The 27,279-nt window shown below is 39.7% G+C and overlaps 1 pseudogene; it reads left to right on the plus strand.

Moving 5' to 3' along the window:
- The first annotated feature begins 625 nt into the window (after nt 1-625).
- LOC148690580 (uncharacterized) lies at nt 626-5,607 on the plus strand (annotated as a pseudogene).
- The last annotated feature ends 21,672 nt before the right edge of the window (nt 5,608-27,279 follow it).

The following is a 27,279-nucleotide window of genomic DNA, read 5'->3' on the forward strand; positions in this document are numbered from 1 at the left end:
ATTTGGTGGTGGATAGCAATTCCCCTAACTCGTTTTTCTTAATTTGTGAACTACTTAAAATCTGTTTTTGTCCTGTTTTTGTTCGATTTAATTTAAATAGCAAATCAACTCCAAAAATCCCAAACGGTTCTGTCGGTCTAATAATTATTTTTCGGTGGCTGGTCAGTAGGGACAACATCCCAGTTTTTGAAACATTTTAAGTAGTTAGATAAAACAATCTTCTAAGGGAAAGACCCTTATTTTCATATGCTACAATTGACAAATCTTATTGTTAATAAGGAAAATTAATAGGACATTTGTGTGCTACTTTGTGGTGTGCTTTTAATCTTATCAAATTTTTGGCGCCATGTCGCCTGGGATTGTTATTTCTAATTACTTATTTTTCTATTGTCTTCTTTTCTTGTCTAATTAGTGTTTTTGTTTTTGTTTTTATTTCAGGTACTCTTCGTAGTATGTGCATACTTGAAGGTCCAAGAGCATTGATCTAGCTTCCTATGATCCTGAGGTTGAATGAACACTTCGAAAGCTTCGAGGAACAATCAAACAGAAGCATGCATTGGTGTCTTTACCACCATCTTCTCCACCACATTTGAGTTCGGAAGAGGAGGAAGAACCACAAGAAGGCATGGCTGATAACCGTACTTTGAAGGAGTTAGCAACGCCAAATACAGATCAACAACCATTGTGCATCACATATCCAAATGCAGAAGGAGGATTTAAGCTTAAGTCCGGCATGATTCACTACTTGCCTAAGTTCCATGGCTTCTCAACAGAGGATGCCGACAAGCATCTTATGGAGTTTCATGTGGTATGCTAAAAAATGAGACCAGCCAATGTGAATGAGGAGCAAGTCAAGTTGAGGGCATTCCCATTTACATTAGAAGCTAAGGCAAAGGAGTAGCTTTACAATTTACCTTCGGGATCAATGAACACATGGAACCAGTTGAAGCAAGCATTCTTGGAGCAATATTTTTCGGCAACAAAAATTGCAAGCATAAGGAAAGACATATGTGCAATCCAACAACAACATCGAGTGCCTTTTGGAGATTACTACGAGTGATTCACACATTTGGTTGCATCTTGTCCTAATCATCAAATTTCAGAGCATCTTTTAATACATTATTTTTATGAAGGATTGTGTGGTGCTGATCGTGTAACGCTTTATTCAGCAAGTGGAGAAGCATTCATGGAAAAAACACCAACAAATGCTAAGGCATTATTAAAGAACATTGCTGGCAACACATGACAATTTAGAGGGAGAGATGAGCTACCTCTTAAGAAAGTTAATGAGGTAAGTGCTAACTATAGTATTGAATTACAATTAGCTAACTTGACTAATCTTGTGCACCAGGTTATTCTGGCTCGAAAACAAGTGTGCAGTGTATGTTCAATGATGGGACATGCCACAGATATATGCCCTTCATTAATGGATCAAGGTGGTCTTGAGCAAGCTAATGCGTTAGGAGGGTTTCAGGGGCAACAAAGACAAAAGTATGATCCATACTCCAACAACTATAACGCAGGGTGGTGCGATCATCCACACTTAATGTGGAACAATCAAGACAATGGACAACAATCTGTTCCCAACAACTATAACCGTCCACCTGGCTTCTTTCACGTAAGACCGCAAACACCATTTCAGCCTCAACAACAATAAGCTCCAAGTAAGTTTCTTGAGGATTTAATTGCTTCTTTAGCTAACTCTACTCAATCTCATCAACAGAAAACATACAAAGCAATTGAAAACCTTAAGCGCCAAATGAGTCAGTTAGCAAGTTTGATGTGGCAGCAACACCAACCAGAAAGGTTGCCTAGCCAAACCGTGGTGAATCCAAATGTGGAGCAGATGAATGTTGTGACTTTAAGGAGTGGAAAAGAAGTTTTTGAGTAGCCAAGGATGCAAAAGAGGACTACAAAAGATACAAATGAGTAAGGGGAGCAACAAACCAAAAATCTTGAGCAAGATGAGGCTTAAATAGAAACTGTAAAGTCTCTTAAAGATACAGAGAACAAAAAAGAATCTGATAAGGTAAGTAAAGAAGTTCAAAATTCATTTAACTCATGTGTCCCTATTCATTTTCCTCGTAGGTTTATGAAGTCTAAGAAAGAGCAAACTGATAAGGAAGTCTTGGATACTTTCTGAAAAGTCCAAGTGAAGTTACCTTTTTTAGATGCCATAAAACAAGTACCCAAGTATGCAAAGTTCCTTAAAGAGCTTTGTACGAACAAGAGGAGATTCAATGATCAAGAAACTGTGGCATTAAGCGAGGAAGTATCAGCTGTTTTGCAGAGAAAGCTACCACCGAAGTTGAAGGATGCCGGTAGCTTTACCATTCCATGTGTAATTGGAGGGAAAGAGTTTGGGAGAGCATTGAGTGATTTGGGGGCGTCCATCAATCAGATGCCATATTCAGTGTATGAATCACTAAACCTTGGAGACTTGAAGGAAACAAAGGTAGTAATCCAGTTGGCAGATCGTTCAAATAGATATCCCAAAGGCCTATTGGAGGATGTACTTGTGCAAGTGAATGAGCTTATTTTTCCCATTGACTTTTTTGTTCTTGAGATGGAACATGACCCTATGCCTACTGCACTTCCTCTTATATTGGGAAGACCATTCCTTAGAACAGTGCGTACGAAGATTGATGTCTACGATGGTACTTTAACCATGGAAATTGATGCAGAAAGCGTCAAGTTCAAAATCTTCAATGCTATAAGGTACCCTAGTGATTTTGAAACTTGTTTGTTTATTGATGCATTTGACTATTTTGTATAGGATTGTTTTAATGAATGTGTGGGACAAGACAATTTAGAGAAGGCGTTAGTGCATAGCATTACATATGGAAAACTTAATTATTCCGAGCACATTGAAGAAGAATTGATCCAGACAGTGGCAGCCCTTGAGTCTCTTTCACCAATTCGTGGTAAGTCTTCTTCCTATTTTATTTCTCATTCTACTTCTAACGAAAAAATTCTTCATTCTGTGATTCAGGCACCCAAATTGGAGCTTAAACCGATTCCTAAACATTTGAAGTATACATTTTTGGGAGAGGATGAAACATTACCGGTCATCATATCGTCACAACTCACAGCAGAAGAGGGGGAGAAACTGATTCGGGTACTGAAGGATCATAAAACTGCCATAGCTTGGAGCATTGCAGATATCAAAGGTATAAATCCAACTACATGTATGCATAGGATTCTGCTGGAGGAAGGTGCAAAACCTATAAGGGAAGCTCAACGCCGTTTGAACCTACTCATGATGGAGGTCGTAAAGAAAAAGGTTATCAAGCTTCTTGATGTTGGCATCATATATCCTATCTCAGACAACAAGTGGGTGAGTCGTGTTCAAGTAGTTCCGAAGCGATCCGGAGTCACAGTTGTTAAGAATGAAGCTAGTGAGCTAGTGCCTACATGTGTGCAAAATAGTTGGAGAGTCTGTACAGACTATCGGAAGATAAACAACACCATACGCAAGGATCACTTTCCAGTTCCATTCATTGATCAAATCTTAGAAAGGTTAGTTGGTCATTCTCATTATTGCTTTCTTGATGGATATTCTGGATATAATCAGATTGCAGTTGCTCCAGAGGATCAAGAAAATACAACTTTCACATGTCCATTTGGCACATTTGCATATCGAAGGATGCCGTTTGGACTTTGCAACGCCCCCGCCACATTTCAAAGATGTATGGTAAGTATCTTTTCTGATATGATTGAGAAAATAATTAAAGTGTTCATGGATGATTTTTAAGTTTACGGTGATTCTTTTGATACATGTCTACATAATATGTCCCTAGTTTTAAAACATTGTCAAGAAACTAATCTGGTCTTAAATTGGGAAAAATGTCATTTCATGGTTTCACATGGATTAGTTCTAGGGCATATCATATCTGAAAATGGAATTAAAGTTGATAATCTAAAGTAGAACTTGTTAGTTCTTTACCCCTCCTTACTATTGTCAGGGAGGTTTGTTCTTTTCTTGGACTTGTAGGTTTCTATCGTAGGATTGTGAAGGACTTCTCAATGATTTCTAGACCCTTGTGTCGTTTGCTTCAAAAGGATGTAATATTTTATATGAATGAAGAGTGTGTGGTAGCATTCAAAAAGCTTAAGGAGTTGTTATCCACAGCTCCTATGATCATGCCACCAGATTGGAGTTTAGCTTTTGAGTTAATGTGCGATGCTTCAGAGTATGCCGTCGGTGCAGTTCTAGGACAGTGTGTCAACAAAGTGCCACATGTCGTCTCTTATGCATCACAAACACTCAATGATGCACAGTTGAATTATTCAACAACAGAGAATGAGCTTCTAGCTATTGTATTTGCTTTAGAAAAATTTAGATCTTATCTGATTGGAACTAAAGTTATTGTGTTTTCTGACCATGCAGCTTTGAAGTATTTACTCACAAAAAAAGATGCAAAACCGCAACTCATTCGACGGATACTTCTGCTTTAAGAGTTTGACTTGGAGATCAAGGATAAGAAATGGAGTGAGAATGTTGTAGCAGATCATCTTAGCAGACTTGTGCACTCAAACACAGAGGAAGATTTCATCCCTTTACGTGAGAGTTTTCCGGATGAGCAATTGTTTTCATTAAAGGTTACCGACCCTTGGTATGCAGATATTATCAATTACAAGGTCACCAAAAATATTCCGGATGATTTTACACGTGCTCAGAAAGATAAGCTTGTCAAAACCGCCAAATACTACGAGTGGGATGATCTTTATTTGTGGAAATATTGCCCTGATCAATTGATTAGAAGGTGCGTCCCTGAATCTGAGTTTAAATCTATTCTAACTTGTTGTCATTCTTTTGCATGTGGTGGCCATTTTGGAGCAAATAAGACAGCCCTTAAGGTGTTAGAGAGTGGTTTTTATTGGCCTAGTTTGTTTAAGGATGCGTACGAGTTTTGTGCAACATGTGATCGTTGTCAACAAACAGGTAACTTGGGCCCAAGAAATCAAATGCCACAAACCCTTATTTTGATTGTTGAGATCTTTGATGTGTGGGGCATTGATTTCATGGGACCTTTTCCATCTTCAAATGGTTTTCTTTACATTTTATTGGCTGTGAATTATGTTTCTAAATGGGTGGAAGCAAAAGCCACCAAAACTAATGATTCAAAAGTTGTTTCAGATTTTATTAAGACTAACATCTTTGCAAGATTTGGGACACGTAGAGCAATCATTAGCAATGAAGGGAGTCACTTTTGCAATAGAACATTTGAAGCGTTGCTTAGGAAATACAATGTCACACAGAAGGTGTCTACACCTTATCATCCGCAAACTAGTGGTCAAGCAGAAGTATCAAACTGTAAGGTGAGGCAAATTTTGGAGAAAACTGTGAGTCCTAGTAGGAAGGATTGGAGCATGCGCTTGAACGATGAATTGTGGGCTTATAGGACTGCTTATAAGACTCCTATTGGTATGTCCCCATTTCGGTTAGTTTATGGGAAACCATGCCGTCTTCCGGTAGAATTAGAACACAAAGCTTATTGGGTTATCAAAGCCTACAACATGGACATGAGTGTTACCGGACAGCAGAGGAAGCTTCAATTGAATGAGTTAGATGAAATCCGGAATGGTGCATACGAGTCTAGTTGAATATACAAGAAGAAATCAAAGACATTTCATGACAAGATGATATCAAGGAAGAGCCTTGCCATTGGACAGAAAGTTCTTCTGTATTCTCGCCTTCGGTTATTTCCAGGTAAGCTTCATTCTCGATGTGTTGGTCCGTTTGTTATAACTAATATTTTTCCTCATGGTGCAGTGGAAATCCAAAGTGCAAAGACCAGAAACGTGTTCAAAGTGAATGGACATAGACTCAAACCATATTACGAGTCTTTTGCGGAGCATGATGTGGAGGTTGTATCCCTCTAAGAACTAGCTCACCTTGGATGATTACTCTTGGTACCGTCCGGCTGCGGATGTTGATGCTAACTAATTAAGCACACAAATTAAAACCCTCTTTTGACAATTGTAGTAAAGATGCAAGTAGGGATCGTTCTAGACCGGGGATTAGGAGGGATTACTAAATCACTTGGAAACTGACTCAAAAACGTAAAACAAACGTTAAAAACACTAAACTAGACTTAAAGACTGCAAAACTAAACAATAAAACACTAAAACAAATCAAAAGACTTAAAGAATGCAAAACACTTATAAACACAAACTAAGACACTTTCTAACTAAATAAGACACTAAAGTAAAGGGGGATTGAGGTTTTGACGAAATTAAACTAAATGCAACGATTGTAATTTAAAGGCAGAATGTAAATATGAATGTGATAAAAATATGGATGAATGCTAGCTAGAAGGTTCTTCTCCACACATGTCACACTTGCATACAATATGATTTTCGGTTGGTCTTTCGATAAATTATGAAACTCAACACCCCGGGTTAATTAGGTCCGCTTAAATTAACCGTCAAGTTTTCCTTAAGTTAATGAATTGGATGATTGCATGCGACAACCCAAAGCATTCCCCACAAGTTCCCTACATGAATTGCATAATAGAGATACAAGCAAGAATCATTAAGCATCATGAAAACTATAAGTGTTGACGAGGCATTCGTTACTATGATTGCATGAAACTTATGCCAAGAATTTATTTAACGCGATTGTTTATAAGCAACCTCCACTACTTGTGAATATAAGTTCATAACTATTAGGTGAAACTCACTTATATTCTAGCGTCATATTCATGCATGAAAATTAAGCGTGCACTCTCAATAAACATACACAAATAAGTTATCGATCAAGTAGTTAAACAAATTGAATTCACCATTCATGAAATTCCAACCAAACGTAATCAAATCATATTGCAAGCATAAACATGGTTTCGAATCACCCCCTAGCTAAATAGGGATTTAGCCTCTCATGTTCACAACAAGAAAAATAAAATTTAATTTAAACATAATGAACAAAGGATTGATTACACCTAGAACGCACAACGAATCCACTTGAATTTCTGCGCGTCTAAGCCCTCCTTCTTCTTCTCCTTGCTGCGGCAGTGATAGTCTAGGTGAGTTTTGGATGTTTTTCTGGTTTGGGAATGGGTTTATGGAGGTTTGGTGGTGCGGCAATGGTTGTGGAAGGTGTGGAATGGTGTGGAATAGAGTGGGGAGGTTGCGGCAATAGTGGAGGAAGGCTGGAATCACAGGGGGAAGGCACGGCAATCAGTGGGAATTGCTGCAATCACTGGGGAAGGCACGGCTTCTAGAGAAAAAGGTGAATGAGATTTTCGGCTAGGTTGAATGAATGGGATGTGGATGATTGAATTAGGGTTGGATTGGTTGCGGCTGTGATGGAGAAAAGGTGAATGGGTGATGTGGCTGCATGAATTATGGAGAATGGATGGGATGGTGGCTGCATGAATTAGGGTCAAAAATGGGAGTAACGGCTTAGATAATGAATATTAGGCTCCATGGCTGATTAGTGTGTATTGTTTATTAGGGTAAATGACGCACGGCTTTCGGGAGAGTGGAGAGAATTAGGGTAAAATAATATATGGGGGGCCACGACTTTAAGTGAATGGGGTGTAAAGGTGGCTACGGATGGAAGAATGAATTAGGGTGTATGGCTCAATAAAAAATTAGAATGAGAGGTATATGGTGCGGCTTATGAGAAGAATAAAAAAATGAAAGATAAGCTAGGGTTAAAAATAAAAGGTACGGCCCAGATTAGAAGTTAGAAGGCTTAGGGTGAATGGATGGGGACTTGCGGCTAATATGGATTTTGTGGCTGAAAATTGAAAGAATTAATGAGAGGTGAATAGGGTTATTAGGGTGTGACGACTAGCTTAGGAATTATATATGGTTTAGAAAAATAAAACCCTAGCTTATTAAATCAAAGGCTTACAAAAATTAGGAAATTAAATAAGAAATATAAAGGTGCGGCTAGGATTGAATTTGGGAGAGAAATAGGTTTAATTCAGAAATAAAAGGGCAAGGTGCGGCTAGGGTTAGGTTAGGAGAGGGAAATAGGGTTTAAGTGAATGACAATGGACTTAAATACCCCCCCCCCCCTTGCACGGCAAGGGAAGGAAAAGAAAGTGCAAGGGCACGGCTTGGGCTTTAAAGTGGGCTAGGGCCATGGTTTTGTGTCCTAAAATGCATACAAGGCCGTCAAAGTGGCTAGAAAATACGGACGTTTAAGTTTAGGAAAGGTTACCAAAATGGGAAACTTAGGGTTAACTTTCCTACTTCAAGTAGGAAACCTTGTTTGAGTAGGATTCCTCGTTTTGGTAAGAATTCATTGTCTTTTTATGTCATTTTCAAATTTTCGTTTGCTTTTTCTGAGTTTTCTTATGTACTGAATTATTTCTTTTCTTTGTAGGAATATTTGGTTATGTCCACCCTTGGAGGTTATTGCAGAATTGAAGTTTGGGGGTCATCACTTGATTTTATTGCAAATTGGGGAAGTTTTCAGTCCAAATGCTTTATTTTGTTTCTTACTATTTTATTTTATTTTTATTTTATGCATTATTGTGTTTTCTGACATTGGGGACAATATCCAGTTTAAGTTTTGGGGTAAGGATTGAAAAAATTACCAAATTGAAAATTTTCGTCCCTTTGACTAAGAACTGGTTTCATTTGTTTCCTTGTTGTTGCTTTTTGTTTTCTTAATTAGTTTTGTTTACCCTAAACAAAAAAATTAATTCTGAAGATTTGAAAATCCAAAAATATAATTTTATTTTCTTTATTGTTTTGAATTAGATTTTTGTTAGTTTCCTGACCCAATGATATAATTGGATTGAATTTGAACCACGGTGATCAAGAACTTAGTAAGCATGTGTTGTGGGAAATTTCTTATTCTCTTATTAGCTTTGTACATGTTAAATCATCTTTGAAAAACCAAAAGCATATAGCCTTGTTGATGTGAAACTAAAGCATAATTTAAAGCTTCGTATGTGAACATAGTGACCATATACAACCTATGTGAGTTTTTGAGCCTATTGAAAGTGTGTGCATTTTTAATACACTCCTATTCTTTCATGTGTGATGAACTTATGTGACTTACATCTCTAGAACTTGTGTAACGATCTTTCAAAATGTTTGTCATTGATTGCTTGAACTTGAAAAGGATAGAGGCATTAGGTTTATCACCATGTCCCAAATAAGCATGTTTCCAAAAGAAAAATTATATCATTAGATTGCCAATTTGAGTCGTATATGTTGAGCCTTTTATTTCTTATCACCAGATATGTCTACCCTTATACCTTAAACATTTTTCCTTACCCTTTCCAAGCTAGCTAGTGAGCAATGTGAGATTGTCTTATGAGAAATGTTTGTGAAGTACTTTGAAGGAGTTTGGCAAAAGAATAAGTGTGGGGGTATTTCATGTTTGTATTTAGTTATGTGCGAAAATTGGTTCACTAAAAAAAAAAAAAGAAAGCAAAAAAAAAAAACTAAGAAGAAAAAAAATAAACAGAAGGAGAAGAAGAAGAAGAAGAAAAGAAAAACTGTATACAAAGCAAATAAAAAGTTTAGGGGTGCGATTGGAGGTATTAGTAGAGTGGTTGGAGAGCCTGAGTTCTTATAAATCTCAACAAGAGAATTGCTTGCAATGCAGCTTGGAACTTGTGTTTACCTACCCTTTCATTTATATAACCCTCTCCCAAAGCCTCATTATAACCAATAAAAGTCCTCTTGATTTAAGTTTTGCAATTATGATTGTGGAGATAAGATCTTTATGGAAGCTTATGGTAGATCTTTCACATTTGATTCTTTGAGTGAAACATGTTAAACTAAACATATGTGTGATTGAGTGTATGTCCCGTGAAAAGGTCACTAGTTTGCATGTGGTGTTTTAAAACAAAACTTGAAATTGCATTAGTATGGCTATTACACACACTACACTTCAAGGATGATTAAAAGGTCACTGTTAACATTTGAATCAGGAAGATGAGCTTGGATTAGCTTGTTTGGTGCTAGCTAAGGTTCTTGATGATTTGTTTTCTTGAATGAAATTTTATGAGGGTCACATAAGGGGAAGCTAATGTTTTTCATGTTTTCTTTGTTTTGCTCGAGGACTAGAAAAAGCTAAGTGTGGGGGTATTTGATAAGCTCATATTTATATAAATTTTACATCAAATTCACTTGTCTTTTCTTAGTTAGTTCCTTGTATTTTTGAGCTATTTACTTTGTTTTTGTGTTTTGTAGGATTTGTCAAGTAAAGAAAAGAAAAATAGCACAAGTGGAATTTTAAGTAACAAATTCGTCAAAACTGCCTGTGCAGGTCAGCTTACTTTGGAAGCAAGTTGCGGACAGCTCAGAATGAATTAGAGAATGAGCCTTATATTCTTGGAAAGCTACGGATGTCTATTTTCTAGATTTCACGGATTGTAAATATCATTTTTCTAGAAGAAGTTATGGCCGTTTTAACACTAAAAGGTTCCCAAGAGGCTGAGCAGTTTGTAACTGATAAGAAAGCATTGAAAGCAGTAAATCCAATAAAACTAGCAGCCAAAATTGATGCAGCCAAGAACAAGCCAGCTGACATCTATTCAAATATCAGAGGAAATGGAAAATTAAGAGGGAGTAATGGGCATAAAGGTTGCCCAAAGAGTTATAATTGTTTTAGCATTTCCTCTCACTTATTGTCATCACTAAATGACTATTAGTGGGGTGAGTTATGGAGAAAAAATTGTGGCAGCAGAAAAGAAGAAAAGGACTGCAGGTAGCAGCAGCAAAGGGTGGAAAAAAAGGGTGGAAAAAAAGGTGGAAAAAAAGATAGAAAGAAAGGAAGGAAAGCAAGGAAAAAAGGCAAGGCTGCTGCATTGGGGAAGGAAGGAAAGGAATGAGGGGTTTTATCTTCTCAAACTCATGTCCTTCTTTTGGTTTAATTTGAGAATTATGTGTAACTAATTTTTAGTAGTTAGGGGCTGTTTTGAAGCCCCGAATATGATTGCAAGTTTGTTATGACATTTCATTGAATTACTTTTATGAATGGATGAAAATTGGTTCATTACTTGTCTCATTGATGAATTCTTTATGTGTTTTCTACGGATGCATACTTAGTAAGCATATCTAGGATTCTAATGCTATGAATATGTGTGTGCCTGCCCTTGTCAAATGAGGACCTACATATGTTCTAGAGTAGTACTTGTTAATTACAATTAACATGTGAATCAATTTCTAGGATAAGTAAGACAATGCTAGTACTTACGATGCCTTGTGATGACTCAAACTCTTTTCGTTCTTAATGATTTCTATTGGTTAAATCTATGAACACACCATTCTAGATTGCATGTTAGGGACTAAGTTAAGTTGAAAACGACATTCTCTTAACATACTACATAAGAAAGAGTAATAAGTTGAGTTCTAACATTGAGCCAACTTGAGCATCTTCATCCGAAAATGAAAGGAATTTGAATGAAACATAACCCATGATTATTTGGTGGTGGATAACAATTTCCCTAACTCGTTTTTCTTAATTTGCGAACTACTAAAAATCTGTTTTTGTCCTGTTTTTGTTCGATTTAATTTAAATAGCAAACAACTCCAAAAATCCCAAAAGTTTGTGTGAGTGTAGCTCCGTGTGTCTAGTATCTGCATATAAAATTTCGTAGACTTTAGATAAGTGTAAGTCGGTCTAATAATTATTTTTTGGTGGCTGGTCAGTAGGGACAACAACCCAGTTTTTGTGACATTTGAAGTAGTTAGATAAAACAATCTTCTGCGGGAAAGACATTTATTTTCATATGCTACAATTGACAAATCTTATTGTTAATAAGGAAAATTAATAGGGCATTTGTGTGCTACTTTGTGGTGTGCTTTTAATCCTATCAAATTTCTTATGACTAGATCTCTAGCCTGGAACTGCCGGATCTTGCCCTTTTTGTTGTAGTTCGAGAGGAGCTGCTGCTGGTAGGCCGCGATGTTAGTGATGGTCTGCTCGCGTTTCTCTTCTGCCAGATCTATGCTTGTGGCCATCCCTTTACTATTCTGCTCAATGCTTGGCAGTAGAATGCTAAAACTTGGCACGATGACATCGGGATGAATTGCCTTTGAACTAAATGCTAAAAAGAAAGGAGTCTCACCGGTGGCTCGTCATTTGGTCATGCGATATGCACATACACATCCAAGGAGTTCATCTGGCTACTTTCCCTTCTTGTTGGAGGGGGATTTCTTGAGGCAGTCGAGGATCATCTTGTTGGATGCTTTGGCCTTACCCATTTCCTTGAGGATATCTCGATGTGGACATGTGTTGCTTAATGCCATACTTTTGGAAAAACATCGCCAAATCTTTGCCCACGAATTACAAGCCATTGTCGGTGATGATGGATTGAGTGATGCTAAATCGGCAAATGATGTTCCGTCTTATGAAACACTTTATGTCTTTATAAGTTGTGGTTGTCATTGGCTCTGCTTCCACTTATTTGGTGAAGTAATTGGGTACCACGATTATCATGCATCTGCAACCAATAGTGGGTGGTATTAGCTCTACCAAGTTTATTGCCTACTTCATGAACGGCCAATGACTCGTCTACGGGTGTAGTTCACTGGCAGGTAATGCTAGTACTAGCTTATAGCGTTGGTAGTGGTCGCACTTTTGTACTAATTCCTTAGCGTCTTAGTGCATGGTAGGCCAGTAGTAGCTTGCGTTTACAGGCTTATGTGCTAAGGATCAACCTTCAGAGTAATTTCCACAAACTCCTCCGTGGATTAAGCTTAGAACCTTTAGGTCGTCTAGAGGCGCTAGGCAGCGGAAATGTAGTCCAGCATAAGATAGTCGAATGAGAATGCCGTTCCACATGTAGTACTGTGTTGCCTTTATTTGGAGCTTTCTAGACTCCAATATTTCCATGAAAAGTGTGCCATTAACCAGGTGGTTTATAATGAAATCTTGCTAGTTTGAAGTTGTACAAACCTGTGAAACCTCGGCTGTTGGCTCCGCCTCTATGTTTGGCTTGTCTAGATACTCCACTAGAATAGAGCGTTTGAGTTGGTGGTTAAGGGCAGAGCCTAGGCCAACTAGTGCTTCCGTGTGAGCATTGTCTGCCTGCGGAATTTGAGTGAGGGTGTAAGTCTGAAATGTCTCAAGTAGTCTGGCTAGAGATTAGCTGGGAATTAGAATAAATTGCGAGTTTTTTCCCCGCCAAGTCTTTTGCTATTCGGAGGCCTGCTAGTAGAGCCTTGTACTCTGCTTCATTGTTGGATGTTTTGAAGCCTAGAGTGATCACCTGCTCGGGCATCGAACCATCTGGGGTGACAAGGACAACGCCTACTCCCGAACCTTTGTAGTTAGATGCGCCGTCGACATGCAAATGCCAGAAGTCTCCATTGGGCGAAGTGGGCGTGGCTAAGGTGTGCTCGGTTGCTTCCAGGACATCGTTAGGTTGCTCTGTTGCTTCGCCTAGGCTAGGCATGAAGGCACAGTAGGGAGTCATGGAGCTGGGCCCATGTTACATGTAGCAGGAGATGCTCAATTGCCGGTATTAGGTCGCTCTATAGCTGAATTATGAGGCAAGGGTCAGCTGGGGTAGTGTGACACGAAGCAGGAGGTGGTGCTCAACTTGCCAGTACATGTTGCTCATATGTAGAATCTTCTGGGACGACGAGAACAAAACTTGCTTTCGAGTGTCCTTCTAGTGTTCATATGCCCTTGGCATGCCTTTTGAGCTGAGTTGTTGCGTTTGTCAAAAAACTTTGCACCGCCAGTTTTTACGCCTTTATCATTGCGCGTCTGGATTAGGCAGAATAGTGCGTCATTAGGATGACTGTGTGCGTCTGAAGGTATAACATAAGCTTTCGGGTTGCAACAATTATCCCAAAAGTTAGCTTTTGAATTTCGGGTAGTTGGTTTCCGTATCGAGGAGAGCTTATTGTTGCTTCAAATGCAGCTACTCGTCCAGTCAGACCTTAAATCTTCTTCAGAGCAGTAGAAGACCTCATATTCAAGATCGTTCGAATTTTCCTTGAATGTGCATCGGCAAACCTCGTCCCAAAGTTCATACTTGTCTGCCAGAGCGAAAGAGTATGCCAGAGTTAGATCTTCTTTCGTGATTAATTCTTTGAACAGCGGATGGTCTGCTCGGAGTCCTTTTTGGAAGGTTGCTCTAGCTATTGAGTCGTTGTGTTTGACTATCTTTGCCTTCTATGCTTTGAACCTTTTCATATAGTCGCGAAGCGACTCCTTTGGGCTCTTCTTGACATTGAACAAGTGGTAGGACTTTTTTCTTTATAGAGGATCATTGCACTTCGGTTGTGGTTTAAGTTTTTCTTCAGGTCTCCATCCTTTTCGAAGGATGTGAAATGTGGCATACTGAACTTGCATGGAGGCTCTGTTTGCTCGATCTCATCTGTGAAGGGTGACCTGCTTATGTTGGTCATGTCCCATCGTAGTGCCTCATCTGTGAAGGGTGACCTGCTTATGTTGCGTTGGAAATCGCATAATTATTCGGTCAGGAGCCTTTCTACTTCTTCATGAATTTACCATTGTTCGGGGTAATGGAGCTCTGGGCTAGTCCCAACAATGACCTACTGGCCTAAGCTGCTCTTCTACGTGCTCGGCTCGTCTATGCCACGGCTACGGTGCATGTTGTTTGTTCCTAGCAGGCGAGGAAATTCTTCACATACTGCTGGTTGAGCTTGAGCCAGACTGAGTGACGGTTTCTCTCTATCCATTGTACTGCCTACTCCGATGTGAGGTGGATAATGCTCTTAAAGGCCTAGCTGCAAATGAACATTTCGCCTAGAAAGTTGCTTAAGTTGACTATCGGAGTGTGGCCCCAACTGTGAATATATGTTGGTTTGTGGGCCTAGTTGAGAGTGCACATTCCTCTGCACGCTAAAATGATAGTATACACCATCTCGGGGCCCATTCTTGATTATGCATTGCCTAAACGCTCAATTCATGGTTGGTCGAGTGGCTGCTTGTCAACACGCTACTGGAGAGGTTATTCGTCTGCCCTTATCCTACTTCGGGACACCTCGTCTGGGGCACGTTACATCTTGGTGTGGTGCAAAAGTTGATTCACCAAGGTCGTCTGTTGTGCGAGGATGTTCGTCAATTCTATGAGTTGTCGAGACAAGTGTTGTTCCCCATTTGGGTCAGAAGAGCTTGGAAGGAATACGTCTCCTTAAGCAATGAAAGTGTGGTAGACTCTGGGCGTGAGATTTGAGTTACGAAATCTCAAATCCATGGAGAAATGTGGTGAAAATGTCATTCGTTCAATTGTAGGCCCAAAAATTTGAAGTCGAGACGATTGAACTAATCTTAGACCGATTTGGGCAACTTGGAAGGCAATGGGAGAAAGCTGGGCCACGGACGCAGGCTGGCCAACGGGAGTGGGCTACTCGACGTGTGGCGCACATGGGTGCGAGGTTAGGGCTCGACTTGGCAATGTGTTTGGTTCGCGCCGGGCTTGAGTGGCTTAGGCTGTCTTACTTAGAGCTTGGGCCCGTGTGGGTTTGAATGGCATGACTTAAGCCGTGGTTGTGACATCGTGGGCCTTGCTGAGGGAGGCTGCCGTGGTGGTTGCCACGGTGGTGCCCTATGGGGGTGGTGTCATTCCACTCATAATTGTTTTAAGCCTTGTAGATCGCTCGGTCCTAATCCTTGAACGTTGGAATTTTCACTCGTCGAGGTTTCTGAATCTCTTGCCATTGTACTCTTCTTTTACGTTTTATCAAAGAATTTTTTTTAAATAAAAATTTCAAGAATAAGAACGTACAAAAAATCTACAAGTGAACAAGAAAACGAAAAACCTTGAATGCGAGAGTATTCTACCAGCATTTGATCAAGACTCTCAATTAAAGCACCAATTTGTGGATCCAAATTTCTTCCTTCTTGTTCTTGGAGGAAAATGCACCTGCAAAAGCAATTAACAACTTAGGTTAAGGCCAAGACCCTCACACGCCCATGATGAATTGGAAGGGAGCTTTGGCCGATAAACCTCCGATGCCAAAGTTAGAATTTTGAGGGAAAAGTGTTTGGAGAATTTAGAGAATTTTGCAAGAGGATTCAACTTAGGTTTTTGGAGAAATGAAGTGGCATTTATAGGGGTGTGGCCGGCCCCCTTTGGAGAGGTGGGAACCGGCCACATTTGGTGGTTTTTGGGTAAGCACATACTTTGAACTTCCCCATGATAGGGTGAAGCCGATGTATGAGTCACAAAGGATTGGAGCCCACCACGGTGGAAGGCCTACGAAGAGATGTTCAAAGCATCTCTCGCTTATCAACTTAATGTTTGTTTTGTTGAGGGAATGGTGTTGGACTACATCAATTTCATTTTAGTCTTATTAAAAGAACTTGGGCCTATCACAACCATTGGTCCAAGTTTATATGAATTAGTAGTATATAATACTCCCACTATTTCGATGAAACAAGCAAGACTATATGGAACGACTAACGAATGCATTGCATCCTCATATGGACTATATAGTCATTTTAGGTCTTACGATGATTATGAACCGTTTGATTTGATCCAACACGAGCCTTGTGTTAGACCTTGGGTCTAAGGTAGGTAGTTGTTGATTTTAGTTACACGTTTAATCTAATTAAACCGTCATTTCTTACTGGGTGTTGGACCCAACTATTCCAATTTGCATGCAAATAAACAAAAAAGGAATACTTGAAATAAAGAGAAAGGCTTATGCCCTTTTACAACACATCTGAAGGACTTATGCCCTTTTACAACACATTTGAACTAATCAAATTACATTCAAATCTAAACTACTTAACCCAAACATTCATAATGTAAAGCGGCCAATCACATAACTCAATTATCATGGCCTTCGGTTCATAATCACCATTTTCTTAATCAATCACATTAGCTAACAAAGCAACTGCAATTGGTTTTCGGATTCATAGAATTGATTCAAATGGAACTAAATGAAATGAAAATCCAATGCTCATTAAAGAAACAAAACCATTTTTGTTCTCATCATAATTTGGGCCGAAATTGCAATGACCACAACTATTGGGCCACAATGCTAAAACATAAACTTTTGGGGTCACTTTATAAAAACACAAGAGTCCACAACTTCATGTAATTATAACTAAAACCCAAAAAATTTCAACAATTACAAAAAACTTCATTAAAGGAGCAAAACAATTTGTCCTGTAGTGATTTTGGGCCTCCTTTACGTAAAAACGTAAACTTTTGGGCCAAAGTACAAATACACAAAAGTATCATAACTTTATGTAATTGCATAAAAGCCCCAAAAGTACCCCCACTAATGGCTGGCCGGTCATGCTAGTTGAGTTATGGGTTGGTTTTGTTGAAAAACAACAAAGTGAAGGGCTTTCAAGTTACCTCCTAGCTCCTTAGATCTTCCTTGTGATTTTCTTCCTTTTGATACTCCTTTGCTCCTAGAGGATGTGAGGAAAGGATCTCCAAGAACACCAAAGGTTTAGTATCTCTAAGTCTCAACACCAAGGATGAGGTGTGAAGATGAAATGGATGACATAGAGGAGGAAAAGATTGCTAGCTATTTTTCCCCTAAGTGGCCGTCCTCTTTAGAGAAAAAGAGAGAAAAAGGTTTATCTTCTTTGCCTCAAGAAAACCCTAGTGAGAGAATGGCTATAAAGTTGCCTTTATACCACCTCACATGTGAGTGGCAAACTTGCAATTATCCTAAGTTTGCTACCACTCACCCTTGGCCGGTTTTTGACTTTGTTTTTGGGTTATTTCCATTGAGTTTTCGTTGTCACACAACCTAAACTCAATGGGCCTTGTGGACCAAAAACCTTTTGGGCCCCGAAACCCAAAACCAACTTAAAACCCCAATATTAATCTTGACCTTTCTCAATTAAACTATTTAATTCCTTATCCATCTCATTTATATTTCTCCACTTTCATCCTTACTTGGTGTACGATCCACTAGGTTCCAATTAGTAAGGCAGTGGGCGATTGTTACTCTTAACAATCGATTGTTAATTGAAACTACATTTCAATTCTCCTTTTGATGAAAATTAGTGTTTGCTAATCCTCAGGGCTTCCACAAACCATGAGTGACACCTAGCAGTATGTCATGGCTACCCAAGCTAAGTAGAAGTGGTTGGAGAACCTATCTAGTTCCAATTACAATGCAATATGGTCTTTCTCTAATACAATACTCTTAATCACATTGTTTGAGTGATAGTTTGTTTCATGTCTACTATCTAATGTGATACTTCGTAAGTCATATTCGAATGCTTTGGCCAAAGACTCCTGAATCATATCTCAGAGTATTCTTCCTCCACCATGGAAGGTTAGAGATCCCTTGTTGTGCATTCATATGCCTACATGACTAGATAGCTTGATCCCAACAATGTCGTGGACACTCTCGATGGAATGCCTTTGACATGATGAAAGATCAAGGACCTAACCATTAGACATCTATGATGCCTCAGGTCAAAGGACTACTTTGCATATTGCAACTTACGAGTTCTTACAGGACATGTATGTTCAAACTCTCTTTTGATCGTTGTTCAGTGTACTCGATTACCTTTTGAGTACCTATGTGTTTGTCTCAGTGTCCAACACTAAATGACTTGAGACTAGTCATACTCACACTTGAGTTAACATAACACATACTAACCTTAGTGGATTGTCAATGCCGAATTGGCAATCCTATGGCTAGGAACGTTTTAGGAATGAATATAAGAGAAAAGTCTCGTTAATCTAACTTACTTAGATTACTTCTCTCTTAGATTAAATACATTCCTTGGATTCCCTTATTACTTAAACACATAATACAATAAACAGTGATTAACAATAAGTTTTGCCCTTCATTAAACATATAATAGTTTAACACAATAAGTATTCCAAAAGCTTTTACATCAAATGAGTGGCTTTGTGGGCATACTTCCAACAAGGAAAGAAAAGAGGAAAGGAAATGAGAAAAGAAAGAACTTGTGGTTTCCCCTCCTTTGTAATGTAGATAATATCATTTCTTAAAAAATAAAAAATAAAAAGAAAAGAAAGAAGAGATAGCAAGAAATGAAAGGAAAGAAGAAAGATGCAAAAGAAAAAACTAGTGAGCCAAACTAGAGAAAAGAGAATGTAGTGAGAATTATTTTGCACTCCTATTATTTCAGATAATGAAGGAAAGTAGTGAGAATTATTTTTTACTTTAATCCACTATATTCTCAATTTCACAACACCCTTCATTTTTTAAAATTTTGCTCAATTCTAAGTTTTTTTGTTTTAGGGGCCTTTTTTTTTTTTTTTTTTATTTATTGAAACCTGTTTCTCCAAACTGATGGTCTAACTTTATGAATAGTAGATTTAGATATAACCATATGACCAACAAGGTTTAATATAGACTAACTCCAACAAGTTCTTCATTCCTACGCATTCACGGAGACTAAAATTTACTTTGAACGAATTGTCTACATGTTTTTGTTTTTTTTAGAACAAATGGTATTATCTACACTAAGTGAGAGGGGAGGTTAGCTTGGCCTCATAATGGGCTAGTAATAACGTGGGCTGCCATTGCCACAAAACCTATTTAAGCCTTCCTTAAGTAGGGGGTTAAATAAATTTGGAGAACAATTTCTATCCCTACAAGAAAGAGACAAAGAGCTAGAAGATATTGTAAACCTCTCCTCTAGATTTTGTTTTTCTCTTGCCTATGCAAAGAGTTGTTCATCATCGTTCTTCTTCTTCTCTGCACCACACCAAGGTAAGAAGAAAAAAAAAATTTCTTTCTTTTTTTTTTTTTTTTTTTTTTTTTTTTTTTTTTTTGGAGCCTCGGGGCTTAACAGAATGGCTTGGCAGGGGTCGAGGAAAAGATTGGGCAGTCACGGAGCTGTAGTGTAGCTAAGGCAGCTCAGGTGAGCTGTTATGGGTTGGCGTGGCGTGGCTTGCTGTTAGGGCCAGGAGCTAGCTTGGCTTGGGCCAAGGAGAATGGCATGGGGGCTGTGCTAGCTTACTTACTTGACTTTCAGTTGAGAAGTAGTCTTTGGCTGCCTCCAGAAAGCTTGACATCAAGCTGTTTCTAGCGTCCGGGTCTAGAGACAGAGTACAGTATCCATCTATAGCTAAGTCTTGATCGGTTTGTAAAAGGCTCACCACTACGAGAAGTAGGGGATGAAAATCCGTCACTTGGAAAAATGGATTTAGTTGTTAAAGAGATGTCAGAGCTTACTCCTTCTACTGCTACCACGTTTGTATTGCTTGCCAAGAAGGAAGAAACTGCTTAAGTTTAATTTCTCAGCTGCCCTAGATGGAGCAGTCAACAATAGAGCTACCAAGATCAAAGCTGTTAGAGATGAAGTGTCGAATGAGCAAATTGTTGAGTGCAAAGTGGTTGCTGAAGGCAGGATGGCTGCTTGAGAGTCCAAGGTCGTCTAAGCTACTAAATGAGCAATCTGCGAATTTTGGCGACCTTCATGCAATTTTGAAGTTTATTAATTTTCTAAAAATTTAATAAACTGCTTTCTTTACTAAATGAGTAGTCTGCTTGTTTGAAGCGTCTTGCAAAACTTTTAACCATAGGGCTAGCACCTGGAGACGCTACTTTTAGAAAAGCAGATGAGTCTGTGTAGCCATTATGGCCGTAAGTCTTGGTTTATTGGGGCGTGGAGTTGTTGAGTTCGTGTGAGTTGCTGCCCCTTGTCCATCACAACATGATAAAAATTTTGTGGAATATGATAATCATTAACTAATCACATCAAAATGAGTAGTTGTGTGGAAATTCATGGGTAGTTTGCCCCCTTTCGTTGAAGAGTAGACCCAAATGGGTGTCGGAGAATTAGTTTACCCTCTCACATTAGAGAGCTTACCCAAATGTGTGTCGAGGAATTAATTTACCCCCCCCCCCGGGGACCTGAGAGATTACCTAGATGGGTGTTGGGGAGTTGGTTTACCTTTTCACACTAGAGAGTAGACGGGTGTTGGGGAATTGGTTTACCCTCTCGCACTGGATAATAGACTCATATGAGTGTCAGGGAATTAGTTTACTATCGCACTAAAGAGCTTACCCAGATGGGGTATCAGTTTACGCTTTCACACTGGAGAGCTTACCCAGATGGGTGTCGAGGAATTAGTTTACCATCTCTCATAGGAGAGCTGATCCATATGGGTGTCGAGGAATTAGTTTACCCTCTGACATTGAAGAGTTACCCATATGGGTATCGGGAAATCAATTTCCCTTTTCACACTAGAGAATAGACCCAGATGAATGTTAGGGGATTGGTTTACACTCTCGCACTGGAGAACATGCAAGTCATTGTAAGTGCAACTAAGGAAAGTTAGATTGCTAAACAACTAAAATAATCCTTAGCATGTGGGGTCTTATTTGGTGAACTGTTATGAAACCTACGTAAGGGTGTAAGTGGGGAATGCAGTGAACTACTCCTAGACATTTTCCAAGTAGTATGCCATCCTTGGACATTTTGTTGTGTGCTCCACTGAGGCTTTGATTAGTGATCTGTTGAGAATCTGAATGGATCGCGAGCTTCTTCATCATTAAATCTTTCACTAGCCAAGTGCTATTAGTAAAGTCTTGTATTCTACTTCGTCGTTAGATGCTTTGAAGTTAGGAATACCACTGGCTAGATTTGAGTGACGGGAAGGCGTGGAGCATGAGTTGGCGCGACGGGGAGCCAAGAGATAAGTTTGGAATTGCCAAGAGCTGTTATGCATGATAGGGATGGCAAGGAACCATAGAATTGAGGCTGACTGGGCAGTGTTATTGTAGTAGAAGACGATGCTCAACTGCTAGTATTAAACTGTTCCAGGGCTGAGTTGCGTGCAGCAGGAGGCGATGCGTGATTGTTGGCGCTAGGCTGCTCTATGTATGGAACCGTCTAGGTAATGATGACAAGACGTGCTTCTGATCCCTAATGGTTGGAGGAACTATCTAGCAAATGATCACAATGCGTCATTCTAGTGTTTGTCTGCCCCAACACGTCTTTGGGCTAAGTTGTTGCATTTTTCGAAATGTCCGCTAGTGTCTGTGCCCTTACCATCGCACGTCTGGATTGTGCAGAATATGCATCATGATGATGATTGAGTGCCATAGCTTGCGTGGTTAAACTTTGGATCTCCTTCAGAGTAATGGCTGTTTGAACCACGGTCCCCTCTTGAGGTCGCGGAGGATCTAGTTGATTGTGATTGAGAACTTAATGCATTCTTTAGGTGTCTAGCTTTCTTTTATTTGGGAATGGTCTGTGGACTTGCCTCTCAGCTTGTTCTCGTCGTTGGACTTCTTTGCATTGTTATAAGGTGTCGGAGCCTTTAACTGCCTCCAACGATGACCTGTGGGTCTGTGTTGCTCTTCTTGTGTCCTGCTCTTTCGTGTCGCGACTACAATACACGTTGTTTATTCTTGGCTGGTGAGCTAGTTGCTCGTGGTCACGCTTGGCGTAAATTGCCAACTGAACTTAGTTTAAGCGTTTCTGCTTCATTCTGGTTCTACCTTTGTTAAGGCGATAATGCCTCAGCTGCCTCCGGTGGTGGTTTGCAGGTCTATACTGCTTCTCCTAACTGTTTGCAAATTTATGTCATGACTGCATTACATGTCATTCATCTCTAGCTAGCGAGCAGGCTGCTCATGACTGTGCTAAGTGTTGAGTGCTAGTTGAACTTGAGCTTGAGTATCCTCGAGCTTTTTCATGTTCCTCTGCGTTGCTTGCTCTGGTAAAAAGTCGAAAGAATTACCTACAAACCATGCCACAAGTAAAACTATGCCGGATCTAGGTCTTAAGTATTTGTCAGAGCATTGACCCAACTGTAGGTGTGAACTCACCTACTAGCCTTTCCAAGGGGTGATTAGCCTCTCAGCGCACTAAGATGGGAGAAAATGTTTTTGCGGAGGCCGATGAGGGAGTGCACATTGCCTGAACGCTTGGTTCATGGCTAGCTGAATAGTTGTTTATCGGGACATATAGATAACCATATGTAGTTGAGCGGCCCGTCTGAAGTATATCCCCATGAATGGTGGAAATGTAGAGGACATTAATCATGGAATTTGAGCTTCAACGAGTCAAATCTGTATAAAAATGCACCTACAAAACAATCAACATCTTTGATCAAAGATGTAAGCCTCACGCGCCCACGAGGTTTTGGGGGGGGGGGGGGGGGAGGGTTAGGCCAATGGATCTACAATACCTAAGTTAGTTTCTCTGGAAAGAGTATGTGTTTAGGGCTTTTAGGGGTAGCAAAAGCTTACCGAAATTTGGTAGAGATGGAAGAATATGCAGGGGAGTGGTCGGCCATGGTGTTAGGGTTTTACCCTACACATGATGGCATCCTGTTGGCCAAGGTTTATGGAGATAATATTCTCAAGATATTAAATAGGAAATAATATCTTGAGATAATGTCATAAATATCCCCAATTGATTTAAATATGGATTACTTACTTGAATGGAGTCAATCTTCAATTGAGAAATTTATTAAAGAAAGGATTTGGGTAATTAATCTTTATCTTTAATGCTTTGACTTTTCGTTGCCATGGGCAGGTAAGATGTGGACAGTTGTATTCAGCTACATAAATCTTCAGGGTTGCTGAGCTGCGCATAGAAGTATCTGAGGAGCCTGCCCATTTAATGAGGGCAATCTTTTGTTTCTTAAGCAAAAGTTCACATGTCGCCTCTAAAATATTTGGGATTATTTTAGGCTCCACAAATGCCCCCAAACCTACTAGGTTGCATATAGAAAAATGGCAGTAGGTGTAGAAATCCCAAGCTGCATGGGTGAATAGAGGTTTTTCTCAATTTGATTTAGACCTCATTCTTTGACTTGGAGATAAACTCTTCTAGGAAAAGGAAACCAATTGCCCTAACAACTATTTAATTCTACCTTAAGCAGGGGATTAAATAAATTTGGAGAACAATCTTCATTCCAATAAGGGAGAAAGATACTAGAGGAAATTTGTTCCCCCTCCCTATCTCTCTTCTTCTCTGGCCCTTGCAAAAAGTCATTTCTAGTTGTTATTCTTCTTCGTGCAGCACCAAAGTAAGATGAAATTGAATTTTTTTGTTCTTCTTCACCTTGGGTGGTGCTATCGCAGGGCAGCCATCGGTATGGTATGGCACGTCGGTTGGCAAGTGTCAGAAGTTGGCTCAACATGGGCTAAAAATGTGGCATGGCATGGACCATGACTTGGAGCGCTAAGGTGCAATGTGGAGCGAACCACGAGGCTCGAGCTCTTTCTGGAGGCCTGAATCTGGCACGAGCTAGTCAGGCATACCAAATGGTCTGGAGCAGCTGAGGTGATCATGAGTAGGTGAGGATCACCTTAAAGATCAACGAAGAGTGTGAGGCCAACCCCTCACTTAAGTTATGAGTTCCAACTGAGTTCATCGATGGTAAGTGAACTGTTTCATTCATGGTCTGCTTAAAGTTTTTTGTTGAGCTTGTCCTGACTTTAATTCATTGATCGTCCTTCTTACTTTGTGTAGATTCGAAATTTGGCTCAACTCCAAAAACTTCACCGAATATGAAGAAAACGCTTGTTGCCTTGAGCATTCCAGTTGAGTAATGTGAGTAACTCTGGCTGCTCAATCCTCTTCGTCAAGAGAAAGGCAGGCTGCCTCCGAATGAAGATTAAGCGGATAAAAGATGAGGCGTTTGCTTGTCTAATCATTATCGTGGAGCCTGCTACTAATGAGAATGGAAATAAGAGATTTTCCTTACCTGTTAGTAAGCCTTCAACTGAGAAGAAGCCAAGGTTGTTGAAAAGCTTACCTGGTAGTAAGCCTTCGACCGAGGCAGGCTTCTTCTGTTGTTGAAAAGCTTGTTAATTAATTTGACTTCTCCTAAAGGGAAGAAAAGGACTGTTGAGTCTGAGCCTGTAAACCTACTGCTCCGAAGGTAGCTATGACCATTGTTGACAGGATTGGCCAACAAAAGGGTTTGGTGGTGACACCAGTGTCTGGGTTTATATCGAATAGCAGGAAGGTGGATTCTGCTATTAAAGTGGCGCCTCGGCCTATTTCTCCAACTATTGCGACTGATTCGTCTGCTGAGAAGGGGAAGTCTGTTCGCATGGGCAGTTATGAGAAGTCCACTGAGTTTGGTTCTGAGGAATTTCCTGAGGTTTATATGCTGTTGAAGGCTGACCTACTTGAAGACGTCAATCCATGTGCCAAATTTGTTGATAACGTCAAGAAGGTGATCTGTTCACTCTTTTAATAAGTGTTCTGCTTACTCGATAAGGTCTTCTTTGTCTGCAATAATGCAGAAAACTTTGACCCTGGCAGCTGAGTCTATCCATGTTGATCCGGATGCTATCAAGGATGCTAAGGAGGTTGAAGTGGCATTGACGACTTAGCTTCGTTCAGCTGCTGAAAAGATTGAGAAACTCGAATCTGAACTTGCCATTTTGAATGCGTCTGATGTCTCTACACCCACTTCTATGTAACTGGAGACTGTTCTTTAGGAGGTCATCGATTTGAAAGCTAAGCTTAGTGTGACTCAAGCAATGCTAGAAGCTGCAGAGAAGGAAGTCAGTCGTGTTACACTATTGGTCTAAGACCATGAGCGTGTCAATTCAAAGCTACGATATGCTTGTTTTGCCAAGGGTGAAAAACTTATCTTCATGCATGGTGAAATGTCTCGTCTTAAAGATGTTGCCAGTCAGCTTGAGTCCAAGGAAGTAGATCTACAAGGTGCACTATCTGTTAACGAAAACATGAAAAAAAAAACAGATAACCTGTATGATGCTCACATTGAGCTTACTGAGGAGAATGCTCACCTGAAGAATGAGAGAGTCGATCACGAAGTGGCTCTTGCTTCTTGTCAGGCTGATTTCTACAACCTTGGCTATGTAGACAATCTCTAAGGTAGACCATCAGATTACGAGTTTTCGAGAAGGGCTTCGAGACTTACTCCATTTCTCCAATTGATTTACTTGACTTCTCGTTTGAAGCTGCCTTTAGTGGAGTAGCTGAGGTTAATCTGTCTAGGCAAAGGTGGTTGAGAATGAGCTAATGGAAACTTTGGCTGCTAAAAGTGGTGTGGTTGCTAAATGCATAGTAGTCGAGGAACCAATGGTTGTGCAGGCTGCCGATGAGTAGTCTTTTTTCTTAGACTTAGGAATTTTCTTCTTTTCTTTTTTGTTCTACCTTTTTTGAACTTTGTTGGCCTTCAAGATAGTTTATCAATTTGCTAGAAATTTAATAATGTTACAACTCATACCTTAAAATATTGTATTTTATTCCCGAGACATGTGAAATGACTATTTTGCCCTTGAGTAGGCATCTAATTATTATGCTTCGACTTGAGAATTATATCCTCGTACTTTCTTAAGTTTCATAACTTTACTCTTCATACATTGTTTAACATTAAAATTGAATTACGAATCAAGACCTCAAGGGTTTTTTTGTAATTAAAAACAATTGAATCGACAATAATGTAATTTCACTTCAATCATTTTAAGTGGGGTTATACCCACACCCGGCCCATTTTCTATATGTCTCCCTCACCATTTCTACAACCTCTCTCTAACTCTCGACACTCTCTCTTTCTCTCACTAAGCTCCGAGAAGGAACAACCACCAGTCTATCATCTCCTAAAAATATGAACCTTGAACCTTGAGGACATGGGGAATTCACCTGCAATGTTTCATGTGTCATCAAGAGCTTAAGTTATCTCTATCTCCAGTCCTCTATGTGTTCTGTCATTAACGTCGAGAGCTTGAGCTATCCCGATCTCCATCTCATGTATGATTAATCTACCCCTTTTGGTTACTATGGGTTCTAATCTATCTGTGATGAACATTATGTCGAAAATCTTTGGGGTTTAATTTTTGTCTTGAATCTATGCATGCATCTTACCTTGGCGATGAATTCTACCGAATGTCGTCGAGTTCGAAGCTAAGTGGTGACTGTCTGCTTGGAATTTAGCTTGATTTAGATTTTTAACGTTTTGTTGGGCTAACCTACGCTTGAATTCGTGGGTTTAATTCTCTACATGCACCCACACTCTCTGTATGAATTTTCGATGGTGAACCCCAAGCACTTTCCGGCGAGTTTAAGGGTTTTGGCACTCGAACTCTTTTGAACACCATTCCAGGTAACTAAATACCTATTTGCATGTGAGTTTTGGGCTTGAAATCGCCAAGTTTTGACATGCATGCACTCTGCCAACCCTTTTTCTAGATTCTGGCAAGTTACATCGATCGCCAATCGTTGAATCCAAGAGGGATTCAACCTCTCCTTGTCCTAATCGAGTTCGAGCGGCCCTAAATCGTGTTCTAGGCTATAATTGCAGTTTTTGGTGAGACTTCAGTGATCAACCACGGTGATCTGTGATTGTCACCGTTAGTTCTAATGGTAGAGGTTGAGATTCTGTTAACTTTAACAGAATCTTGTAATGAAGAAGGTATATTTCGTTA

The sequence above is a fragment of the Pyrus communis genome, chromosome 15 (assembly GCF_041283825.1).
Source record: "Pyrus communis isolate YQ-2024b chromosome 15, ASM4128382v1, whole genome shotgun sequence".
Lineage (NCBI taxonomy): Eukaryota > Viridiplantae > Streptophyta > Magnoliopsida > Rosales > Rosaceae > Pyrus > Pyrus communis.